At 39.7% G+C, this 25,728-nt stretch overlaps 1 protein-coding gene across 2 annotated transcripts in view; it reads right to left on the bottom strand.

The window, feature by feature from the left end:
• LOC306877450 (zinc finger protein 536-like) overlaps window positions 1-25,728 on the bottom strand; it is a 163,762-nt gene that overhangs the window by 79,243 nt on the left and 58,791 nt on the right. For both annotated transcript variants that reach the window (XM_079429219.1, XM_079429218.1), the window contains exon 3: window positions 24,409-24,512. The gene's annotated coding sequence lies outside the window, so the exon portion shown is untranslated. The remainder of the gene's footprint in view (window positions 1-24,408; window positions 24,513-25,728) is intronic.

The raw sequence follows: 25,728 nt of genomic DNA, 5'->3' as shown, positions 1-25,728 counted from the left end.
CTGCTGACACATTATATTTCACTTTTCCTCATGGCAGTATGACAGCTCCTGTACATGCTTTCACATGACCCAATGCACAGGAAAACAAACAACTGATTTCTTTGTTGACAGGCAGCAGCAATTCCGACAACCAGTTGAAGGAACCTACTGGTCTGGTACAAAAAAAGCGCATTTCTGGAGACAAATACACAAAGACTAACAAACCAGCACACACACACACACACACACACACACAGTCTGCAGTAGAAGGCAGTGGGCTTGGAGCACATATTTGCTGATGCTCATAAGAACTCTAATAAGGGCCGCCTGTTCTTTAGCTATTTGCTCTTCCTACGCCATGTCGGTTGCAGTCTTATCTCCCCAACATGAATAAAAACACTGAGGCCACTTCCAGTCACTGCTAAACACACTGTGGGCTGCTGCTGAATGCCATTCCTCTTTTGTCCAGAGCTATAACTCTCAGGAATTTAAAAGAAAAAAAGGCTGGAATCTGGATGCGAACAATACACTGTAGGTGTATTATGTATTTAAAGACTGGGTATGTTATAAACACACTCACGCGTGTAAGCACGTGCACTGAAAATTATACATGGCTAAGCAGTTCTGTGAGGATTTCTGATATTCAGCAAAATGTAATACAGGAGTAAATGCAACACAAATATAAATCACGGACGGTTCGCTCTGCCAGGTCATCTAATTAAAGCAACGGTCCTCAGACAAAGGTCTAAAAGTGCTGCGTGATGTTTGGGTTTAGTGCGACGCCTTATGACTTTCGTTTCTTTGGGTAGCAAGTTGTTCAAATTGCTCTTGTCAACATTGCAGCAAATCCTGGCAGATACCAGACGAGGCCCTTTTTGAATGTGGTTAGCATGCCTTCTGCAATAGAAATCTATGATTTAAGCGAGGCATGATGAGCAGTTGCTCATTTGGAGAGATAACTGCTTGCCCTTTTCTTCAATTTGATTTCTTTCTTTATCTTTACCATATAACAAAGGCAGATAGACAAAGGAACAATGTGAAATGAACTGACGAATCCAGTTTGTTTTTGAACATAGCCTCGCCTGACGACTGTATGCAAATGAAGTGCATTAATATGCCTTCCTTGCTCCCAAGTCATTTCATTTTTTTTTCTGATTAAAACGGACATTTCATATGGTTAAAGAGGTGTCACACGCACAAACACTCACTTCTGCAGAGGCAAAGTATTAAGTTCATACAGTATGTGAACGAAAACGCCTGGCACAAATACACCCACAAACAATAACACACACAGTCTGCAATATTTTAAAGAGCATCTATAAATAAATTAAGAAATGAATACATTAATAAATAAATTTGATACTGGGAATACTTTAAGAGAGGCATCACTACGGAACAATTATCAGTAAAGTGCATATTTTCCACAGTATAATTAGCAGAAACTCCAAGCCAAAAGCCTTATCTCAAACAAAACAAAGTCATTAAAATCTAAATACATCTGCTCTTAAACATCGCCATGCTTAATGCATATCTGAAAATGCCTCTGAACCAAATTTGCAGAGCAGCAAGCACATTTGGGGGGAGGGGGGCATTTTGTCAAAATGCATACACTGTCATTTTAATTCAGAAGAAAGCTGAAAAAAATGCTATGTGCAATTTTCTTCTTCACGTTTCCATGTGGTTGTTCATTTACAGCTATACCTATAAGCAAATTTAAAACACTCCACTTCATATATCTACAGCACAGGTTAAGGTTTCTCAACACATTTCTTCAGCGATGCACGTCTCTGTTATCTGCATTTGTAGGATGCCCTGCAAAGTTTCACTGCCTATCTTTCCTCTGTTAGAAATGCTAATGCCTCACCTATTTGGATCAGTGCCATTGAGTCGTGGCCCACAGCATGTAGGCCTGACAGCAAACACGGTGGTGGCTCCTTGTCCCAGACAAGTCTCCCTCTTCCCCCTCCTCTCTCCCACTCACTATCTTCAGGCTGGGGCAGCTGGGTTAGCCAGGAGCTAGACGAAACGATCAAGTCTCAGCGGCCTGATACTACCTGTCACACGTAGCGTAACAGCAGCAGCGTGCTCTAATTAACGCGTGCACCACCGCCGTGTCTCTTGAAAAGCCACTGAGACTTCCTTTAGTGCACTGTCACACAGGGCCCAGTGGCATGCAGCTTTACAGTCTGTGGTTAATACTGAGACTTTCAAGCAACATGGCAAAACAACCGGATTTATGTCTTATCTTTACCTCACTTTACATCACATTATGTTCTCTTTTGCAAGCTCTGCAAACCACATCTTAATTAGAGTGCACATGGCAACATCAATGCTGTCCTTCTCTTCTTATCTTTGCTTTGTCAAGCAGGGCCATTGTTTTAACACCAGAGAGCACACTGTGAGATTTACGCCTGAACATCACATTTTATGAGCATATAGCATGATCTATATATCACCATGAGAAATACAAATACACCAGTGTACTTTGTGGCAAACGTGATGCACTGGCATTAAACAAAGGTGCATCTAAGATATTTGAACTGATTGTGGTTTCTGATAGAGCCTGCAGTAAGAATTGCAAAGTGCATGAATATGTTTTGCATTATCTGGCAGTTAGATAGCTTTCGGGAGGGCCCGAAACGTCAAGGTGAACACGACTAAATTAAGGCCTCTGTAGCGACAAAATATTACATTAAACTTGAGGTACCTGTGCGCGTTCGCGTCCTTGAGCTGGTCCTCTAGTGGCTTCTCGCAAATCAACATGGAGGGCAGAATCAAGGTTCCATATAAAACACACACACACACACACACACACACATGCACGCACACAAGTAAGCTTCAGCCTTGAACGGACTCTGAACAAAGAGTTTTTAAGTGTACAGCTAACCTCAAAGTGGACATAAAACCCATCTAATCCTTAAATGTTCTAGATTGCACAGCATGTTCAAGCCCTTAATCAAATAACACAGAACAGATCTGGCTCTTTCGGGCTTTGCGCCGTGATATAATATAATGGTGGTGTCCTTCTGCATGCTTGTTTGGGAAAAGTATGTGTACATTTACAGAAAACGGTGCTTTCAAGGGGGGAGAAGGCATCGACAAGTAAAACAAACTGAAGTCAAAGTATTCACAAGTTGAAATGAAAATAAAAATATAGATTGCGAGGCCATTAGCTGCTCTGTTATTTTGAAGCTTTATCGACCGGAATCCATTGACTAATTACTATAGCTGATTAATTAATTATGAAAGAGGTCATCGTTATTGATAAATCAATCATTATTTACAGAAAGTGCAAAAGTCAGTTTTATTTCCTCCGAATCATTAGCGGCCCCCATAAAAAAACAAAAAGGAATGAACTCTTCGATGAAAATGGCTGCCATATGCTGCATATTTAATGGATGGAAACAGCACTGCATGCTACGCACCTACGGGAATTTGGCCAGAAACACACAATAACAAAATCATAAACCGATAGCAATAGTTAAAATCATTGCACATTTATCAGCCAGGTCCGATCTGTCCTTCTCTCTCTCTTTCTCTGCCCATGTTTAGCCTGTTGCAGGTGGTCTTCAGAATAGTTCTAATTAATCCAATAAAACGTGGCTTGTTTTTCTTCCTCCCGATGCTCTTTGACTGAACTGGATTATTAGTGGCTGTAATGAGGCATTAAGCAAAGGTTCCCAGCACAAGACCGAAACTGAATCAAACAGAAGAAACGCACACAGCCTGAAAGGACCAACTCGTTCTCATCCAGCAAACAGCTTGCTGCATGATGCAGGTTGTTTTCTTATTTGTGGTTAGACAGTAAGTGACCTAATTATACCTAGTTCATAGGTTGTGAAGCCACCACAGACAAATTGTTACAGTTACAAATACACACGGGTCGCCTTGCCTTCCTCTCTACACAGCTCCCTTCTGTTAGCTCAGCCCGCAAAACTCTCTCAGTCTCTGTCGGTGTCTGCTGTCTCGCACAATATGTCATTGAGAGCGTCTTAAGAGAACATTTCAACAGGTAGTTCAGCTTTCAGCTCATCTCTACAGATCAGTATGAGCCCTTGAAAGGATGAGCAGAGAGAAAAAAATGCTGCTGCTTTATCCTGTGTGTCTGACAGGCTTGTTGGGATGCCAGGGGAGGGAAGATCAGTGGGAGACCAAAGAATTCCCACAGTTCATTGTCCTGGCCTGCTGCATCCTCATCCTCATCATCATCCAGAGCCGGCCTGAAACTCAAAGCCTCCCTTTATGTTAAACATGTGCAGCATTATCCCGAAGACCAGCAGATGTGCTCTGTATGTGTGTATATATGCGTGTGCGAGAGAGGTACAATGGTAGTCACAGCGTGTCGAGCCTCCTGCCTGTAGATCTCAGACTGTGAGAGGGGGAAAAAGATGGATAACTGAGCATTAGTTAAATTGTAGAGGTGGGATAGAGGGGGTCTATGCATAAAAAGTGGGAAAGCTACAAAGAAAAGTGATACGCTGTTCACCTCGCTCGCAAACAAAGAAAGAAACAAAGTCAAGTGACCGGCGATGAAGGCTAAAGTAGCATAAAACATACTTCGCTAAAGGTCAACACGTGACGATTCATCTCTAAAAATTTCCCTTGTGGTTTCCGCCCACAATTAGGGAGAAATTTCAATTGTGCATGAAGTGGCAGACACTAAAGACTGAAAAGGAATCATTTAACCCTGTCTGACCTGAAGATCTTTTGGCAGTCCCATCAGAAACACAGGGATGTGTCTTCGTGGCAAGGCCGAGCGAGTCGTGTTCGAACCAGCCGTCATGCATGACTACACCTCAGCACAGAAAAGCCGAAAAACAATGAACGCAGTGTGGCGATGGGCAAAAGGGCCATCATCCAAACCTTACATCATCTTTCCTTCTGCTCAGAACAGCAACTCTGGGACAATGCTGATGGAAAAAAAACAAAATAAAAAAACACCCTACACCCCTCCACCAAAACTGCCATTGTTGTATGAAGCTCTGAACTTTTAAAGAGATAACTGACCCAGAAATGTAAATTATGTCATCATTTACTCCCCCTCATGTCGTTCCAAACCTGTATGCTTTCTGTAGAACACACACACAAATATATTTTGAAGTACGTTCTGAACAATCAAACGCTTCTTGACGTGTGGACAAAAGACATTTTTCAAAATATCCTCTTTCGTGTTTTACAGAAGAAAAAAGCCATCATTTGTGGGTGAACTATCCCTTTAAGGCACCAAAGAGGACCTGGCTAAATGCGACATGAAGCTGTATCACAATCGCTTATTTGACTGTCTGAAGGTGACAGTCTGTTTTCTCTCGACACCCTCTCTACCTCTCAGCCGCGGCGAACAAAGATTACCTTTGTGGAAAACTTAAATGTCAACGTAACCCCCAAATAAGTGAATATCAGAAATAATTGCTGTTTTCTTCTCGCACATGCTGGTTTTGTGCGTATGAGTTTTGCATAATGACTCCAACAAGGGGTGTTGTTTTGACAGGTGCTGAAATCGAGTCGAGAGGAGAGGGAGACAAGGTTCAATTTAGTTTGTGAATCTTTTAATTGTTGCATGGCTAATTAAAATAAAAAAGAAAAAAGGAGAAAAGAGAGAAAGAGAAAGAGAGAGAGAGATGTGACTCAGAGTTTAATGTTGCATGTGTGCATACATCGGTCCTGAATTGTGTTCAACGTAAGACAGACAGTACAGGAGAGAAAAATCTGCCGCTACTTCAACATACTTACAGCTCTTCAAAACCGCAGCCTGTAGTTTGGAGTTTTCACAAAACAAATGTATGGCTAATTAGAGATACTCATTAAGGGAGGCAAGCCAAGTAATTATTTTACATCATGCCGCTGTTAATTGAATGATTCTTCAATGTCTTTTGAAAATATCTCCTTTTTTGTCTCTCCTTTTTCCCCCACACACAGAAAGAAAGGCGAAAAGACTATAAACAGGTACCGTAGCCATATGCTCTTGAATGAAAAAGTACTTCTGTCGTAGTAAATGGACTTTTTAAATATTGAACCGCTGCATGTCTTTTTAATATGGCTGATGTTAAATCTTCTTTATTCTGTCACTTTGATAAACTCCCTGAGCTATACTGAGAGTTTCACTTTTGTGAGAAAGTCTATGCGGAGACGTACGGTTACGCAAGCATTCTCTGTCCATAGAGCATGTTTTTAAAAAGCAGCCCTTTCACATCCTGTTTAAGAAAGCCACTAATCTTATCAAAGCCATCAGGAAGTCAGAGTTGACTGGAAATGCTCAAGACTCTTTGTACATGTTAAAATATATATTTTTTTCTTTTACTTCATTTTATTTGTAATTCTTTTTGTCTTCTGCTCTATTGTTTGTCCGTGAATGGTAAGACGAGATAGGCCTACTAAAGCTGTTTCTTCTCTCCACGGTCGCTCATCACTGCTAAGCAGAAGAGGAATACCTTGGTGGGTGAGAGTATGTTAAAAAGCCTCTCTTTATTAAGAGAAAAGTGTGTTTTATTGTGGGCTAATTGTGAAGGGAGGAAGTGTGTGTGGAATGGGTGGACTCTGGAGAGAGGGTGGAGGACCTAAGGGAGATCAGGGCACATGTTTATTTATCAGGCTTTATCGGAAATGGTGAGGTCACAGATCCCAGCAGGATCAGAGACAGAGAAAGAGAAAAACGCTGCTCGACCACAAGCCGGGCAGAAAACGTTTACCTCCATGCCAGCATTACGCTGTCACACAACTATGATTAAAGACCAAAGCAGAGCTGGTCAAACCTCAAAGGCTTTTGTTTATATATATGAAAAAAAAGGTTTATTATTCATGCAACAAAAAAGCTACATTCACTGTTTCTTTTTATGCAGAAAGCAACAAAAATAAGCAGGTGTTGAACAGTCTGTAGCTTAACTGATATTTTTCCATGCAAATTAACATTTTATACTTCATGTTTCAAGAAGCCATTTAGGATAACGCACTGAGCAGAACTTAAAGATCAAGTGTGCAATTTTTTCAATGTTATGAATAAATGAATAAATAAATAATAAAAATACACAGAGCCATCTATGAGTAGACCATTAGTAGGTTGATATCCCCTAAAAGTGTAAACGCCATCAAAACACTGCTTTTGAGTTGTTTTAACCTTCATGACCAGAAAGACATAGCAACACTAACTCAACCAATAGCAAGTTTTGGGACTACTGATGTATCCGACAAATCACAGCTGGGGAAGTTTTTGGAAAGCCTAATTATTACATAATCATTTCATCTTTTAATCGCAGTTATTTTCAAGGGGAATGGTTCTCAAACTTTCAAGCAAGCGAGCCCTATAATGACATCGAAGAGAACTCATGACCCACAATAAACTACAGAATATACACACACACACACACACACATATATATATATATATATATATATATATATATATAGTTCTTTTAGAAACCTTTATAAATTTTGTTTGTATGTTTTTTTTTTCTCTCATAGCACCTCAAAATTATTAACCAATGGTTTAAACACCAGTTTTCTACAGCATTTAAAAAGAAGGCATAACTCTTACATTCCCTATATTTAAACAATCCATTGTACTAGCAGGAACAAAAGCCTGACAACAAGGTACCAAATACATGGCCCCACTGCACAGGGTCAAAGCCAAGTCCACTTGACCTGGAAATCATAGCCTGTCAGTGTAAGGCCCTCCACCTGTGGCATTTGGGCATCGGAGTTTAACTGATGGGGAAGAGACAGAGGCTCAGTTTGTGAGAGGTCTGGGTTGGCCAGCACACCAGATTCCACACGTCTCCTCACTCAGTCCCTCGTTCTGCTTCCCCTGGCCAGCTCAACACATTCTTATCCTCTTCCCTGCCCTCTGTGACCTTGAACATGATAACACATTCATCCTCTTTCAGGGGGGGCTGCCACGGTGACCCGCAGTCAACGGGAGAGGAGGAAAGCAAAGGGAGAGAAAGGAAAGATAAGTTCATAAAACCAAGGATGTTTTAGTGAAAAACGACCTCCCGGTATCTCTCAGTCCTGAGAGAGATGCGAGGTAGGCACGTGGCCACGTGGGGAGGGATTACAAATATTTCTCCCTTCATCTGTTTTGGTTTGGTTCGAGCTGCCATGTTAACATGTTGTAAGTGTTACCATCGCTCGCCAACGCACCTCGCGTGCTGATCTCCGTATGAGCATTGCCGGGGAGGTCGTGACCTCTATGCGCAATTTGGCTGTCAGAAGCTACACAGCAGCCGGGTGAGAAGATAGGAGGTTTTTATAGTGTTTATACGGCTGGTTTACATTAAAACAGATATAAATATACTGGTATTATGAGAAGGAAAAAAAATGAATGCAATTTATCCTTCAATAAAAAAAGAGGCAGACATTTTCTGTATTTATTGAATATTTATTATTTTATAATTTTTTTTTTTTTACAAAAATACATTTAAAGTTTACTTTATTCTTTATAACTTTATTTGTATGCTATGTTGATTATAAAATCTGTTAAATAAATAGCAATTGAACTACAGCATATTTGGGTACTGTTATTAATGTTTAAAAATGTATATTTCCATAAAATATCAAGTCAGAAGTTTCTCTGCATAATTTACAGCAACAGCTGAGACAGAATTGCTTTCGTTTGTAAGCAAAATGGAAACTGTATCTCAACAATACCAAAATAAATGTAATAGAATCAAACCTAATCGAAAATTGTAATTGAATTACATTGAACGCTTGTGAATCAGAATTAAATTAATCTGGAAACAAATCTATCGATAAACAGCCCTAGTAACCATTGTGACACCTGTTACACTAGGTTGCCTAACACGGATGTAGATCATCAGGTCTCTTTCACGTGATTGGCTGTGATGAAGCCAATCACTGAGCTCTGAGGACAATATCATCTCTGCCTTCTGCTTAACACACACACACACACAAGCACCCTTAACCCCTTACATGACCTGACACCGGCACCCCGCAAACATCATCCCCATCAGTAGAAAGGTTTAATTTTTCACTCTCCGCCATTTCAGAAGACCCTGACTCTTGTTTGTGTAGCCCCCTCCCCTCGATCTTGCCTTCCCTCCCTCCCTTCCTCTCCCCTCTCCATATTTTCTCTCCTGCATCTGATTAAGTTAACAATGTGGCGTTATTTGCATGCTGATTTGGCGAGGTCCCTCTCCTCCCCGCTCGCTCTCACAAACACAGGGGCTGGATCGCGGTAATGTGATAGCACAGCAGCCAGCCGATGCAATCTCTACCCCCTCCTCCAAACCCAGGTGTGTGCTATCCACTTCCCTCTTAATTCCCTCCATGCTCATATTTTAGTCCCTCTTTATTTTTTCTGTCGTTCTGTGCCTTGTAAGGGTTGTATTATAATCAAATCTGGTGCAAAAAAAGGTTTGAGGAGGGGGGGGATATCCTGTCTTTTTTTATTAATTATAGACGGCAGCTGATGCGAATGTATTCCGAAAGCATCTTCAAAATAGGTCGGCATACAGTTTTCTATTCTTATCACATTTAAATGTCAACATGGTGCAAAGCTCTACAAATTAGTTCAGGCAGACTTCAACCCCCATTTAACATTTAAAGCTCCGCTCAGTAAGCCCCCAATGTGTGATTCAAATCAGTTTACACACACATAAAAAGGAAGCGGTGCGTCTTTCAAACTTCTCATTTCAATACTGATATTATTGCCAACCTTTTGCCAGAGAATAGGCTGGCAGAGAAGGGGGGGAAAGAGCCACGAGATGAAGCAACAGAAACAATGCATTAGCTTTCATGAATTATATATCCGCCTTCATTCTGAGCAGAATCGAGGATTTTCTGAGCCTATGCATATATCCTAGACAGGAATGAATAAATCACGACGGTGGGGTCATTTCTTTTTACATGCATTGAAAGCCATATCGGGATAATAATGTCCACATAAAACACTTACTGTGGCTCATTTGGAATGCAAGCGATGCAAAATTCTCCCCGATTCTCGTATGTCAATGGAAATGTCCCGAGGAGAGCTGCTGTATCAGGACATTTATTTGTTACAGAAGATGGCAGAGGCGAATATTGAAGGACTGGGCTATTTCTGATGACACCAGAATTCTGACTTGATTTCTGAGCTTAGTTTACTTTACAGCCACAGGTCTATGTCTACCACATAAAAGGAGGGTTGTATTATTAAACGCCAGAGAGGGTATTAAAACACCTTAACATGTTGTAATTCAAGCAAATTGACTCACAGCACGGCTACTCCTTAACCGTTGGCATCTGTTCTCGGAAGACTTCTCTTCGCTAGAGCAAGGATTCTGTCCCAGCGCCACGGATCGGAGCGGGCTGCCCTGTCGCTCAGTTGACTCAGCATTATAGGGCGAAGAGGCTAAGGGCCCTAGGGATGAGTTTCACACCTCTAGCTGTTTTATGCCATCGAGCACCATGCATGACCCTGCAAGTCTGCTCCAGACAGCCCTGGAGGAGCACTCGCTAGGCATGTGAGAATAGGACGTGCTCCTCATGCTTCATTACCCAAACGTCCTATCTGAGTCCCCCAGTCACCATCGGCAGAGCAGAAAAGGCTACGGACGTGCCTCCGTGGCCTCGTATACCCACTCCTTCGTTTTAGCCTAACGTGCTTCTTCTACACCAAGGGGTTCTTTGCTATCCAAAGTCCTTTGGCCAGGATCGGTGTTCATGTATGTTGTCTCAAAGCTGCCGTTACCCAGCTGTCTTTGAAACACAATCTTCTAAACCTTCTTGCCTGACATGCCTGTCAGATTGGAGGGGCGCCAAACTGTTGAACCAATGAAGCAACAAAAAACATTTACCTGATCCAATACCCCACTTATTCTTCCATTCGCCTCCAACTGGACATGCCAGTGCAACATCTTCACCTTTCCTCCTAAAAAGAAGGCAGACTCCCTGACCAATCCTCAGTCACCCTCTTTGGCTGTAGCTGGAACAGGTCTTTTAAGTGTGCTATAAAGTCTATTCGCTCTAAATGTGCTCTAGGTGTGCCTAATATGTCCGCAGCTAAATGTCAAAAGAGTTATATATCCCTTTATGCACAGAAGGGCCCTGAGGGCTTTAATTGACTATGGTGTAAAGGGAGTTGAGGAGGGGTGAAGGAACATGATGAAAATGAATACTGTTCATTATCAGACAAACAGAGCCCAATGGCGCTCCTAAAATTGGCAGGGAGCGAAGATTTCCCAATGTTAAAGCACATTTGTCCGCAGAGTAATTATCGGACTGAACTTTCCATGGCATTGTTTCAAAATTATGAAGAATTATGCATTTTTCACATTTAATGTGTGTGAGTGGCAGAGGGCTGCCAACCGAAGCCTGTGTGAGTGTGTGCGTATAGCCGATCTAATATAAGCCTACACTCTATGTAATTGAGTTAATGCAGGTATAAATGCAGGTCTGCTTCGCTAGGTTACAAAATCGAGTCCCAGCAGATTAGCTTTTAACTTTAGAGGTGAATTACTCTAAACTAGTTTATCTGTGCAATACGCCGTCTCCGTAACGTCTGATTTCTAAGCCCAACGTCTGTGATATTCCCACTCTCTGCGCTGTGCTCTACGACCGCCTGGCAACTTCAAATATTTATCAAACGGAGGAGGGGAAGAGAGAGCCCTCTCCATCCCGCTACAGTCATTTACCAATTATTTTGAGTACCTGCTGACAGGTACGTGTCACAGTCAGCTACCCTTCCCCAGTCCTTCTCCTCACATGATTTACCTTTCCCCCTGCTGAGGAGGAAGCCGCCAAGCTACAGGCAGGGAGACAGAGGAAGTGTGGCAGAAGAGGGCTGCTGTGGCATACAGCTGAAGTTCTCACGCTTTGATTCAGGGAACGGTTGATTCGGAGGAGGAAAAAAAGTCTCTTTGTCAATGCATTAGAGGCAGAGAATGACAGAGGAAATGTAGAGGTGAACTGACAATTGGGTCGGAATAGAAAACAAGCTCATTAAACCAGGAGAGCGATATACCAACAAAACACCTATCAAGGTCTGTCACTGTATATTCTAGCATTTGAAAAAAGAAAGAAACAATATGCACACCAAGAGCCTCACACTCGTCACAGCGTCATAAATTTGTGTCAAGTTGGAAAGCTGAGCATTGGGGACTTAAAATATCTTTTTGTTGTAGGGCTAAAAAAGCTATGTTCTCTTTAAACAAGCACTAAATCAATTATGTTTCTTGTGCTTTCATATGCAGGACCGAATGACATATGCATGTGTGTGTGTGCGTGTGTGTGTATATATATATATATATATATATATATATATATATATATATATATATATATATATATATATATATATATGCTGTATATGCAAGAGTGTTGTGTGTATTAGCCACAAAACACTGAAGGCACGAATTACTGCTCTCATCAGAGCAAGGAATAAATGAACAACTCTCCAATGTGTATGTGTGCACGTACACCTCCTCGAGGGGCCACTTCACAACACTATCAACGTTCTCTGCGCTCCAAATTGTCTGCTTTCTGTCTTTTGAGAAGCAGCAATACTCTATGAAAAAAGCAAACTTTAAAAAAAGAAGAAAAAAATGAGAATAGAAGATAAGAGACTGGTTAAGTAGGTTTTCTCTCTCTCTCTCTCTCTCTCTCTCTCTGTCTCTCCCTCTTTCCTTTTAAATGTCAGTGGCTGGATTATGACATACAAGTTTGAGATTATCAGGGGAGAGATGGTGTACAGCAGTGCTTCTCAACTGGTGGGTCATGACCAAACTGGGTGGGGTGAAAGGTATGTTTCAATAATATAATGATAAATATATAAAAAAGAATAAAACAATCATATAATTGTGCATATTTAGGAAACAATTATGTAAATAAACATGCCTACCAACCTTTAAAAGGGTACAAGAAAACAATTCACATATCTTTGTTGTTGCCAAAGGTCACGCATCCAATCAAACTCTACAGTATTTTGGTGAAAATGCATCTGTCATTGGGTAGACCCTAACGAATTAGGCTCATGTCAACATAAACAGTCTGCTTAACATGCCCAAGAAAGAAAGAAAGAAAGAAAGAAAGAAAGAAAAAGAAAAAGTTCCTTCACATTTTGTGCAGAGAATGATTTGCATGAAATAATTAAAATTCATTTCTAAACAATTCTGGTAATGTGTTGGGTCACCACTTCATATCTAAAGTACTTGACATCCACTTGATACCTCGTCCTAAATCAGTTGAAAAGCACTGCCATACAAGACCCTGGGGAATGACTTGATGGAAAAGACCTCGATAGGAACATTTTATATAATATAATATATATAAAAAGCTTTTTATATCATATTATCTTAGAAAAGTAGAATAAATATAATTATAAAAATGAAATGTATAAAAATAAAATAAAATTTAATTAAGGTGGGAGTTCTTTTTTCTTAATTCATGATCTTTTTTCTGTTTTTATGAATAGAAAAGTGGAGAGAGAGAACAGAAATTGCCGTGAGGCGAGCCAGATTTAAACTCTAATTTTCCAAAAGAGCTCAATGTTAGCACAGATGCGCGAGTCACTAGGCCACAACTCTAAACCTTTATAAATATCATTGTTGTTATCTTTTTCAAAGTTCATACAAAAAAAGGAAAATTCTGTCATTATTTGCTCACCTTCATGTTGTTCCAAACCTGTATGACTTACTTTCTTCTGTGGAACACAAAAGATGATATTTTGAAGAGTGATAATAAACGTTTTCACTAAATAAATAAACAAATAAAAAAATATATTTCATATTCCACAGAAGAAATAAAGTCATATAGGTTTGGAACAACATGAGAGTGAGTAAATGATGACAGAATTGTTTTTTTTTTTGAGTGAACTATCCTTTTAAAATGAATATATGTATTCTGAGCCCCATAAACTTACAGTACTCTGACCGTAACAGTACAGAGTGAGAGAGAGAGAGGCTGGCTCTCTGTGAAGCTCACTAAGACATCTCTATTATCTCTCTAGTGTGTGGCTTGCAGATAGGAGGGAGATGTGTCTGCCTGCTGTGATGTTTTCAGGTTTTCTGCACTGCTAGAACCACTACGTGGTTCTAATCCCACATCCTACCAGTGACCCGGACCCGCTACATTACGATCCTATCGGGTTGCGCACGATACGCCTCTAATTGAAAAAGGCCCTGCACCATGTCTAAACCTCTCCTTGCAACTCCAGCGCATGTTATGTCTGCATGCGGAATCGGATCTGTAAGAGGCTTATGAGCTTGTGTGCATGTCTGTGTGAGTGTGTTATGCTAAGCATGCATGTGCGTGTATGTGCGATACCTTTAAAATAGAGTAGATTGATATTTGAAACAGCCAGGCAAAGGAAGGAATTAACCACCTTTACTTAGTTTTAATTACAACGAAGTCCACCTCTGTAGCAGAGAACTAAAAATACATGCAGGGTTTCCCAGTGGGACTGAAGTTAGCATGCCTTACGGCTGCTCGTACCTCAAACACATACACACAGCCAGCACAACCTAAACCTCAACACCAGAAATAAAAAAAACAGGCCATACATCCTTACTGTGTATTTTGGGATCTCAGTCTAATTCAATAAGATAATGCTACAAAAAATTATACATTAAAAAAAGAAAGAAATAGAAGAAAAGAAGAAGAAAAAAAAATCAAATTTGAAAAGAGAGAGCAAAAGGCACAGGGGAATATTAGATGAATCCAGGTCTTAGGGGTGTTCCAGCGAGTAAAATAAGGTTGAACCTCAATAGGATCAACATTCAGGGCAAAACTGCAATAAAAGTAGAAATGTGACAGGGAAAATGATCTGTAATTAGGACAAACAGCACTAAAAGCAAGTTCAAAGATAATTGTTTTTGGAGGGGCGTGTGACTGACTGCCAGGATTCCCAGGGTGGCCAGTTTGCTTGCGTGAGGATTGAAAGAGAGAGAGAGAGAGAGAAGGAAAGACTACATGATAAAAGAAAGCAAAGATGAAGGACTCTGCAGAAAAAAGGTTAGGAGGAAGGAAGAAACACTCAACAGCAGGACAGAAAGGGAAAAAGCGAGAACTTAAACTGAGCGAGCGGGTGAAGGAAAGTCACTGAAGGTAAGATCAGTCCATTTGAGAAAAAAATTAAAAATAAAAAAAGAGACAGTTAACAAAGACACCCTACCGAACAAGCACCAATCCATCATAAGACCAAGCATAAAAAACAACAAGTGTCCCAACACCCTTATCCCCACACACATCTCCACACAAAGACTGCTATTGTTGTTGGTTTTCACAACACTATGGCCTTTGATGGATTCTGCAAGCGAAAGAATAGCGACACAATAGATGGCAGGGGTCAGGGTATAAAACGTATTATGAATTAGATTTTTAGATGTTTGTAAAACAGCCCAGGCCCCACGTTTGTATTAATCACCTGAGGAGGGTGTTGCGTTCCCAAGGAGTCAAGGGAGGAGGGACCTGCAGGCCGTCCTTCATAACTTTACATGTCTCTCTGTCTGTCTGTGTATCAGGAAGCTGAAAAGCAGCAGGAAATGGTGACAATGTGAAATGCTATAAATTATATAGTTATAGATATTTTATTTGCAAAACTGCCCAGGCAGCTTTCTTTTTTCTCCCATTTCCTCCCCGTAAGATGAAGTCACACTTGGTGTGTGTAAACCATAAGCATAATTGTGCTTAAACTGACTCAGGCGAGACCTAAAAATACACACAATGGCAGTGAGATGAGCAGAGACAGATAGAGAGAAAGAGGGCCGCTTGTCCTTTAGCAGTGTGTGCATTCTCCCTATTTTCCCACACATGCCAATAACACAGGAATAAACGGATGTGAGAATTAAACCTCATTGTCCGCAGATATGTCCTGCTATATTTAGTCCGTGTTTTTTGTAGGATGCTCTGGGGTCGCTTTATGTCGACAAAATATTGTGTCGGCAATGCCGTATCCGTCTCGATCTGTGCATGTTTGAAAAGAAAAAAGGGCAGAAAAACAGTTCATCCGTGCAATTTTTGCAATTAAAAAAGACACAAAAATAATTATTCCGCAGCACACTCGAGCGACACATCCTGAATCCACGAAGCACGGATCACGTGTTTAATAAAAAGGTTAATCAGTTGTTAATCAGAGGATTAATAACTTGTTATTTTCTTTACAAAACCATTAATATTATGCCATAAATATTTAATGCTGATGGGTGTGTGTTTTTTTCTTTTTTTCATTGGGCGGGGAAGAGTAGAGTGTGAGAATTAGGAATCCACACACTAATGTGCATTAATCATGCTTTGTTAAAGACAAATAAATTCCTTCATGTTTATTAATACAACCTCGGAGACAACAATACATTTTACATTATTTAGAAAGTTATTAATAAAGTATTTATCAGCAGTGCCACTACAGGACAGAGAAGGTTACAATGAGGCTAATGTACGTAGCCCACAGTCACAGAGCCTCAGGATAAGGATTATTATGATTTAAACGGTGATATTATCACTTTAGGATGGGGTTGAGGTTGCTGAACCTGAAGTCTTGCACTTTTAGGTAAAACAGGAATCCAAAAGTTTTGATTTGAGAAAAGTTATTTGGTTCTCTTCTGAAAAACAACAACAACAACAACAAAAAATCCCTGCCAATCTGCTAATCAAAGCAGAACAAATATTGCATTTCACTCGCTCCATTTGTTTGAACGAATATATCACATTCCCAAAATACTCATTCTCGGTTCAAATGTAATTAAATTGTGCCTTTAGTGAAAACATGCAGTGGTTCTCCAATTAGTTCTGTTTTTGTCATTCAAAAAAAAAAAAATAAATAAATAAAAATACTGGACTTGGGCACGCCCAAGGCACTGTCGCTTCCCGGAGCATAGCGACGCCTGTGTGTTCGGTAGGTTGAACATCAACGCAATAGTTTAGCTTTTGGTCTTAAGACTATTGATGGAGTGAGCAGAGTACACAAACAGTGTGGGTGTTTTGATTGAAGTGAGTTAAAAATACAATTCTATTGATTTCAACTGTGATAGTGTTTGAACAACAGGAAGCGTGAGGGGTGCATTATGATGGCACAGACTCCGTGATTGACTGATTAAAGAACTATACATGGTGCTTTGTAAAAAAATTATAATGTGAGTATGTAAGGCTGGAAGTGTTTGATTTAAATTGCCCTGAAAATGTTAAGTACTGTAGTTTAAGGTAAATTGCTAGGCAGAAAGATAGCTGTCAAGACGCAGGAAGATGTTTCTCAGCAGTTTTTCCCCCCTCCTTACACACTTTCGTTATGGCTTTGATATATTTTTGTTAACCCTCAAGACACTTTTAATGTGAAATGTATCCTCGTTTGACTATAATTTTAAGCTTTAATTTTATAAACAAAAATTTAACAACACACTTTAAAAAAAAAAAGCTTACGTAAATGTCAGATTGTAATAAATAAATAAAATGTATTTAAATAATCCTCTTCTTTGTAGTTGTTTATTATTATTATCATAATTATTATTATCTTTTATATTAATTAATGTTCCTCTGACTAAATCAAAACTTTCTTTATTCATAAATTCATGCATCATTCAACCATATCACGTCTTTAATCGTGTTATTCCTGTTAATCACATTTAATAATAATAATAATAATAATAATAATAAACAACTACAAAGATGATTATTTATTTCATTCTTTAATAATAATAATAATTATATTAACAACAACAACAATAATAATAATAATAATAATGATGATGATAATAATAATAAAAACTACAAAGAAGATGATTATTTATTTATTACATTATTTAATAATAATAATTACATTAACAACAACAATAATAATAATAATAATAATGATGATAATAATAATAATAAAAACTACAAAGAAGAGGATAATTTATTTATTTATTACATTCTTTAATAATAATAATTACATTAACAACAACAACAATAATAATAATAATAATAATAATAATAAAAACTGCAAAGAAGAGGATCATTTATTTATTTATTACATTATTTAATAATAATAATAATAATAATAATATAACATACCCTATATATACCTCCATCTTTATACTTAAAGCCAATATGACCACAACATGAGGGTTAAGGTTCATGCAGATCTGCAATAGGAAGGCTCTTAACACAACATGTAAGAGACCATCACTGAAAAAATAGTGACTTAAAAAATTGTGTATTTTCAATCAAAGTTGGGTTGTACTTCGATCAAATAACTGAATGGATTTCTCACAAAATGCAATCCATCTAGCTGTCAATGCATCCATCCTTTCTCTTAGCAATCTAGTAGTGGCCCTGTGCCGTCAAAATATAAATAAATATAAATAATGCACATCTACGTGTCTTTAATGGATATCAGCTGAGAACGACTTGAGTGAAACCTCTACAAATCTATGAGCCTGAAGCCATTGGTGAATAATTGTTGAATAAAATGTTTGCCGTGCTTTACACTCTCTTTCACATTAATAAATGGAAAGCATGGCCGTGACTCCATCCAATCCACACCAGCTTTTATAGATTCCTCCGGACCATGCACCCAGATGGACGCCATCAGAAAATAAAAAACATCCCCACAATGCCACCATCGTGCCACCCCACATGGCATTTAAACCACCTTCACCCCATTGTCTCAAACGAACAGAAAAACCACAGACAGAGAGAGAGAGCGAAGGAAGAAAGAACAGGAAAAGAGCGAGCCACTGCCAAAAAAGAAGCCTGGAGAAAGTGGGAGAGAGATCCATTTTGTGTTTCGGTTAAACACTGATTTCATCACTGGACTAAAACACATAACTTTAAAAGCGAAATCAAATATTAAAAATGACAGGCGGTATAAGTATGGTGAGTGAGCCGGGGTCACGGAGGGAGGAGGCGCGGGCGGCTTGTCAGCCACTATCTGTCAGAGTGAATTAGAAACAATCAGGGGCGACTGAAAGGGAAGGTGATTGTTATTAAGCAGCGGGGCTGCGAGCAAGCTCCCCCAGATGTGGCCATGCATATAAAAGAACAGGAAGCCAGCAGTTTAATTCAGGAAGCGCTAGAGAACACGGCCTGCACAAAGGAGGAAGGAGGAGGGGGAGGGATGAGAGCAAGAGAAAAAGGCCTTTTGTTACTAATAAGCTGGAAGTTACTTTGATAACAGGCAAGGGTTAGGCACCGGAATAAAGGCGCCCCCTCCCCTTCCCCTACGCGAGCGCTCACTTGTTTCATCCTCAATTCATATTTTCAGGAGGACAGACCGCACCAGTCAGTCAATATCTGTGGAGGAATATTATGGGAGTGGAGAAATAAGGCTTGAAATGTAGATAAGTTGACCTTAACAAGGGTGAGGAGAAGAGACAGCCGCAGCCATATATCAATTACCCAGCTGCGATCACACTCTGATGATGTGGGAGAGGGTTCGGGACGGACAACCCCTCCCTCCACGATCCCCTGACGATCTATCTGTCTTTTTTCCTCTCTCTCTTCGCCACCAGCTCGGGGAAGCTCCTCGGAGGCAGCCATCATGGCCACAGACTGTCGTCAGGGGCGACGAGGGGGAGGGAGGGGATGTGTACAATATGTTTTTCAAAGGGAGCGGAGGCTCGATTTGAATGATAAGAAAAGACGCTAATCTGCCACGCTACGGCCTCAAAGGCACATCCACTCTGACACTCTGACACTCCCGCCACATGGGAAACACACACGCTCGCTCAAATTCTGACCCGAAGGGGCCGAGGACTCCGTCGCACATGTCCAAACACAGCCGCCGAGCAGCTACAAACATGGCTACTTTCACGCAATTCTGACAACGGTGACACCGGGCTGCCAGCTTCTCTGCTCAGAAACAGAAGAAACTGAGAACTTTGGGTAGACGGCTCACTCTGATAGTTAGCGATCGTACAACACGGTGTTAATATATGTAAGCTTGCATCACCCTACGTGGAGGAGAGAGTCTCTAGAGAGAGCGGTTTTGTTTGTTCTCCCCAGCCTGTCAAGAGAGACTGCTAACTTCAGCTATGCAAATATTTCACCAACTGAAAAAAAAAAAAAAAAATGAATAGTGTCATTCGAAAAGTCTCTGTCTTTCTTTAAATGACGGCAACGCTTTGATTTTCAGCTTTCTTTGTAGTGAGAGATATCTATGGAAATTATCCCTGCCTTGAGATTTTTTTTCTTTCTTTTTTTTGTGATCCTGTAATAGCTATAACTGTTAAATAAAAGCCATGTTTTCTTCAGAGATAGAAAAGCAGCAGATTCAGAAACATGTCACCCGTCTATGTTTTTTAAGCATGATGTGAGGATTTGTGACTGGAGGGTTGCGGTGTTAAACATGCTATTGCTAAATATTACCTCAGGGAGTAACAGTGTATGTATATATATAACACCTGAGAGAAGGAGAGAAAGAGAGAGGGAGAAGTGAGGGGGAGTGGAGCATGTTACAAAAATCCAGGCGAGACACATATGGACTGATAGCGAATTAGCAGAAGAGAGGAACATTTTTAGAGAAGGATGGAGAGAATGAGAGAACAAAAGAAGGGTGGTTACAGTGATAGTTCACCTAAAAATACAATCTTACATCCTTTACTCAATCATGCTCTGTGGAACGCAAAAGGGGAAACATATTAGAATGTCTGAGCTGCTCTTTTCCATACATTGAAAGCAGATGGGGACTGGAAATGTCAAGCTCCAAAAATGCCTAATTAAAATGTATAATTCATGCTTCATAAATGTGGTCCTTATGGCTAATGTGCTCTACTTCAAGTCTTCTGAAGCTAGAGAGAGCAACAGTTATCACTATTCACTAGTCATTCACAGTGCTTCATGGGAATGGGCGGAATTTGCTTTTTACGATTTTGTGATTGGTGGATTTTTTTTTGTCAAAATCATGGATTATGTTGTTTTTCACCAGGAATTCCACTAATAAAATGGTTATAAAAAAAAAAATAAAAAAATAAAAAAAAAAGTTAAAATAAAGTCTATGGCTTCAAAAATCATATGGTATTGATTAATAACCTTGTAGCTCACAATAGGTCTGTCTTTAAAGGTTATCATTAACAACAAATTTCCCTATGGAGAAAATTAATGGGATTTTACTTTCCACAACCCAAATGCTTCACTCTATGAATTAGCTTTCTGTGAAGAACAGACTATTCACTGAAAATCTTTCTTGACAGCTGTGGTCACTGTAAGGAACAGAGCAGATAGGACATTTTGCTATAAATAACTCCCTTTGCGCTCTACAGAAGAAAGGGTGTCATATGTGTTTAAAAAAACATGGGGGTAAGTTATTCATTTTGGGTGACTGTTCCTTTAAGGAAAAAGAAACAAGATTGTGAGATTGATAAAGTTACAATGAAGAGAGAGAGATGGTCCATGTAGTCCTATCGTCTCTTCTCCTCTCAGGACATGTCTTAGATTTCAGTGTGATTAGATAGTCAGGGATAGAGAGATGTTCTGAGGGAGTATTAGTAATTAATCACTACTGAAGCTGGGATTTCCACTCTCACTGTCTCATCTACACACACACACACACACACAATGTTCCTTCCATTCAACAAAACACAAAGAGAAGGAAAAAACACCAGAAAACAAAATAAATAGAAATAAAAATAGCAAAACAATACAACAAAAAAGCATTAAGCAGAGGCTTAAGAGGCAAACGGTTCTCTTTGTGCCATGTGCTAATTATTACCGTGCCCATAATGGGCTGCAGTCTCCTCCATAGACGATGTCTTAACACCTATCATTACTGAATGAAAGGGTGACCATGTAAAAAAAAAAAAACAGCGGCCTCCGCTTACAGCTCTCCTACCACCCATTTACAATCTTTTTTTTTCTATTTTTATTTTTTTTATTTTCTGTACTATGAATAAATTTAGTCTGTCCCGGACATGAAAATGTCAAATACCTAAAATACACCTAGGCTAAATAGCATATTAATTTTTAATGCTCCTTCATCCTATGCTGCTATTCTCATATCTAGCATGTCTGCCAACAGCTGTTGCAGGCTCTCTCATAGGGGGATTTATAATCTATCTAAAAGTGTGCTGGAGCATTGTTCAGGAGGAGGAGGAGGAGGAGGAGGAGGAGAAGACTTTTTACTCATAGGCTGCTTTTACCTCTTATTTTTCATTTAAAAAATTAGAAAAATTGTAAATCATTACTTTGATTCTTTATTTCAGTTCTTTATTTTGATTTAAAGATCACATTTGTAATTTTTTTAATTATAAAACGCATTAAGATTTTAATCACACTTTTTACCCCAGTGATTATTTCTCAGGTTGGTTTTATTATTTAAAGTTAGTTTATGTATTCGGTTTTCCTTAAAACCAAGGCTTGTCATCGGCTTGTCACCGGTAAGCAGTCACAATAAAATCTGCCATTAATTAAGCAAAGTTAAACAGTAAAACAATGTGTAAATTCAATCCATGAAATATTCAAAATACTGTTTGTACAAGGTAACATACAAAATGTCCAACAATTATTCTGGACTACATGTATTTTAAATAATAAACTGAATAGATTTACACAATTTAAAACATTTAAAACTTACCCTGTCCTGACATATATGAGAACTTTCAGTTAAAATCTACTGTCACTTTGTAGCTGACTCTAGTCTGAATATATACTACCATTCAGAATTTTAAGGTGATTGTTTGTATGTTTTTGAAAGAAGTCTCTTATTAAAAAAATAAATCAAATAAAAATATAGTAAAAACAGTAGTATAGTGAAATATTATTACAATGAAATGAAATGTAATTTATTCCTGTGATGTCAAAGCTGAATTGTCAGCAATCATTACTTCAGTCTTCAGTGACACATGATCCTTCAGAAATCATTCTAATATGGTGCTCTTGTGCTGCTTAATATTTGTGGAAACTGTAACACACTTGTTCAGGATTCTTTGATGAATAGAAAGTTCAAATGCATTTATGTGAAATATTTTGTAAATGTCTTCCTCGCTGTCACTATTGATCAAACATAATGTGTCCTGAATAAAAGTACTAATATTATTTTTTAAAAAGTAGTGTAGGCCCTATGCCATATTGTTACTGTATTTTGTAATAAATTTGGATAATAACATGTATTTAAAAAATTAGATTTAATGAAACTAACATACAAACTACTGCTAGAGAAGACACACATGTAATCAGACTTATCTCAAAATCTTCTAGATACTAGTTCTAGACTTCTCTACCAACTGTCTCATATATCTTTTATATGTATTGAGACCTTTAAAAAAGAAAATTCATGGTGGCCACTAGGGATGCAACAATACAGTTAGCCTACGGTTCAATACATACCTCGGTTTTTTAACACGGTTTTCGGTTCGGTTCTGATGGCTTGACACACAAGTGTTTTTTTTTTGTTATTCTATGCTTAGGCAATAGGAACAGTAAGAGGTTAAGGAGAAAAAAATAAAAACGATTTATTGCAATACTCCTTTATTTTACTTAAAAGCCATGAAAAGTACAACAACAGTAGTTCCTAGTGTATTGTATAATAAAACAAAAAATTAACACTGAAATCTTAGAGCTGCTGGTAGCCCATGTACAAACTGGGGAACACATAAATGCCTACATTTTGAAAATAAACATCCATGTGAAGTTAATAAACATAAATTGACCATTTCAAATAAACATATGTACTTCAGTAAACATAAATAAACCATCTTAATTAAACTTAACAGTTGGAAGTATTTCCGTTTGAGTAGGCTATACGTGTAAAACAATGCTTGCACACAGTCATTTTTTTTGTTCACCGTTTTTTCTTCCTCGGCATTATACTCAACGGCAAAACCGAAATATCTCCACACCGCGGATTTGAAAGACTCCGGCGCTTCCTCGTACTGTTGCCTCACTTCACCGCCGCTCGCCATGTTAAAGTGTGGAATGATGGTTAAGCGCCCCCTAACTTTAGAGCATAGTGATTGAATATTTACACGCGGGAAGGAGTTTCCTCATCTCATCTCGTCGACTTACAGGCACACACAAACAGTCAATTAAACGCACATAAATTATTTAAACGTAAAACTGAAAAAAACGCAATTCACAAGCGCATATTGAACCGTGGATGTCGTACCGAACGGTTCAATATTATATTGAGAATTGTGGCATCCCTAGTGGCCACATATGAAAAATGCCACTGAAAAGGCTCAAACCAGATAGAAGAGCAAATTGGAGAAGCAATTGCTCTAAATTGGGCTTTTATATGTCATTTAGGTGTTCGGCTTAAAGACACATCGCAGGAGAAGATTACAACCGTTCAGCACAAAACGTGCCACTTCAAATGGACTGTCTGTTAGGGATCAGACTCTGGGATCAGTTAATCTCATCCTGACACTGATGATTTGAGACCAGCGGGTAAGTGAGCATGCTTCATGTCTTATCTAAGGACCGCTCAAGTGCGCAGATCTGGGATCAGCGAGCTAAACGTACGTCCCGTATCTGGTCCAGGAGCGGTGTCGCGTTACAACTACCGAGGGAAGGGCCGTGAGGTGAACGTTGGCTTACCTGATCACTCTAACTGCATACTGGTACGGGGCCCGTCAGGTTGAAGAGACCGTGACTCACCCCGCCACGGCAACAAGCAATGATAGCGGCGATGAGTCTTCACTCTGTCAGCAAGAAAAGAAAGAAAGAGAGAGAGAGAGAGAGGATGTCAGGCCAAATGTAACAAATTCACTGAATCACAGCAGTGGCGCAGAGGTCAAGGAAAAGCAGCCGAAAAAGGTTAAAGATGAAATCAAAGCCATGGCTCAGAGCGCCGCTGAAAATCTATCCCAGCGAGGCAAGGCCACCGCTGACGCGCTCGGCAGACAAGAAGCTAAATACTGCACGCCACTCTGGGATCTTTCATTTTCAGCCGATCAATAAGGACTTATATTTATCAGGATTCCAAGCAGCTGCCACATCTGACAACCTCCACTTCATTTTCACACTCCACCCTCCCTCCCTCCCTCTTTTTCTCTCTCTCTCTCTCTCTCTCTCTCTAGCCATCCATCGTCCAGCCCGTCTTCAGTGGCCTCGTGCTAAATCGGGACCTATCGACCACCAAAGCGAAACGGGGGGCCTCCGGTGCGGCTCCAGCCCTCACGTACAGCCGCGTCCCCTTACTAATATTGGGTTAAGAAGCATGCGTTTTGTCATTAGCCTGTTGGCTCGGGCCCATCTCCCTGCTCTCTTTGTTCCGCGGCACGCCATTGAAGCCTGCCAAGAAAATGGCGGCGTAAAACGCGTACACTTCACCACTTCGTTTCCCCTGTGCGAGCGCTTCGAAAACGCAGATATAGTTAGGGAGGAAAAGCAGGGTGAAAAGAAGAAACTCTCCAATTTAAATCATTCACAGAAGCAGAAGATTTGCTGAGAGGGCGGAGAAGGCCGAGTTAAAATAGCTCAATCTCTAATCATCTGTACGACAATATTTGCTGTGAGGCATTCTAAATAGATTATCGCTGGTCCATCTGCCTCATCACTGATTTATAAGGCGTTAAGCTGCTTTCCAAAAGGCAAGGACTTCCTTTGCAGCTACAGTGGAAGGATTCTTGTTCGAATCAGGGCCAATGGCAGCTAAACAAGCCCGCCGCTCGCAGTAAAGGAGTTTCTGCTTTCAGCGAGTGAGAGAGGGAGAGGAAATAAAAATCCGGTTTGGAGTCGCCACATGAAGCGGTTTGAATCCAAAAATTTTCTATCTTGATTTTTTTTTTTTTTTTTACAAAGAGACAGGGAGGAGGGGAGGAAGTGAAAAACACACACACAAACATACACACACAAAACAAGGGACATCATTAACATATGAATACTGTATGCAAATGGTTAGAAGAGAGCAGATGT

Source organism: Barbus barbus (genome assembly GCF_936440315.1).
Source record: "Barbus barbus genome assembly, chromosome: 2".
NCBI classification, from domain to species: domain Eukaryota; kingdom Metazoa; phylum Chordata; class Actinopteri; order Cypriniformes; family Cyprinidae; genus Barbus; species Barbus barbus.
Note: the sequence above shows the minus strand (reverse complement) of the source record. Positions and strands in the feature narration are given on the sequence as shown.